Genomic DNA, 1,227 nt, shown 5'->3' on the forward strand with positions numbered 1-1,227 from the left:
CTGACTGGTGGGGCCTAATTACTGGCTCTCCACTGACCCGCGCAGGGCCGAGGCCTCGTCAGAACACTGATTCAACATGAGCCTCGCGCCGGCCAGCACCTCACACTAATGAATACTAATGAATAATCATCGCTCGCCGGCTGGCACGTCAGCCCACTGCAGGGACACATGTTAGCACGGCCGCCAGTGCTGCAGGAGACGAAGCAGGCAGCTGGGATGGAGCACAAGGCTACAAAGGAATACGAAAGCCTTTCTGAAGGGATGCAGAGGAAGCACACAAACCCTCAAGGTTAAGCCAAGGTAGCATTGATCCGAGTGAAGTTCAGTGACTTCTGTGAGGAGTGCTTTGATTGCCACGACCTGTGTAAGGCTCCAGGAGCAGCAGCTGATATGGTTCCTCCTGAAACTCAGAAAGTCTGAGCAGCAGCTCGTTTGGTGATGACGAAATGAGTCAGCTCAACGGTGGTGTCAACCAGCGGAGCAATCTAAACCTCTCCTCGGCTTCCTGCTGCTGCTGGACTACAGGAAATCTATACTTCAGTACCACTGTGAGGGACAGGGCATTACGTGTCAACCAGTGGCAACATTTACCCTCAAGTAAACAATTATTAAATGTTACAAATGCCTCTAACTCATCAATAAATGTCATTATAGCTTGTGGAGGAGGAACATAATAATAAAATCTGTGACCAATAAGTCTTTATTTGTGAATGAAAGTGTTTTTATTCATTTTTTTAAATAAATAACAATCATTACCTAATTTAACCAAAGTAAATGAATAATAAATTACACATAAGCTTGTGGGTGAGTTTTGTTAACAAACTCAGATTGTTTCTAAGCATGGCACAAGAGCTGCTCCTGTTTTACTGACCTAAACCATCTGCACAGTCGTTTGAACGCATCATCCGGGTTTTGTCTAATTAGCTTAAACTGTGAGTTTAATCTCTTTAGAATATGATTTTCTGGAATGGGGAAAGAAATCTGTTTTACTTTTTTTTATCTTACACTGAAATTATGATCAGCGTAAGGAGATTTAATGTATTTGACAATTCTCCCAACTCCCTTTTATCAGGTGGCCTGAGGCGATAAAGTTTTGCCTTACAGTTGTGGAGGTGTTACGGCCTGAATGTGAACATGTTTTAAGGGTGGAAATTATGAGAAAAAAAAATTCCAGAGCCCAAGTTGAATTAGGGATTTCTTTAAAGTCACTGGATGGAAAACTGGAAT

This window comes from Nothobranchius furzeri, chromosome 14, assembly GCF_043380555.1.
Source record: "Nothobranchius furzeri strain GRZ-AD chromosome 14, NfurGRZ-RIMD1, whole genome shotgun sequence".
In the NCBI taxonomy this organism is placed as follows: domain Eukaryota; kingdom Metazoa; phylum Chordata; class Actinopteri; order Cyprinodontiformes; family Nothobranchiidae; genus Nothobranchius; species Nothobranchius furzeri.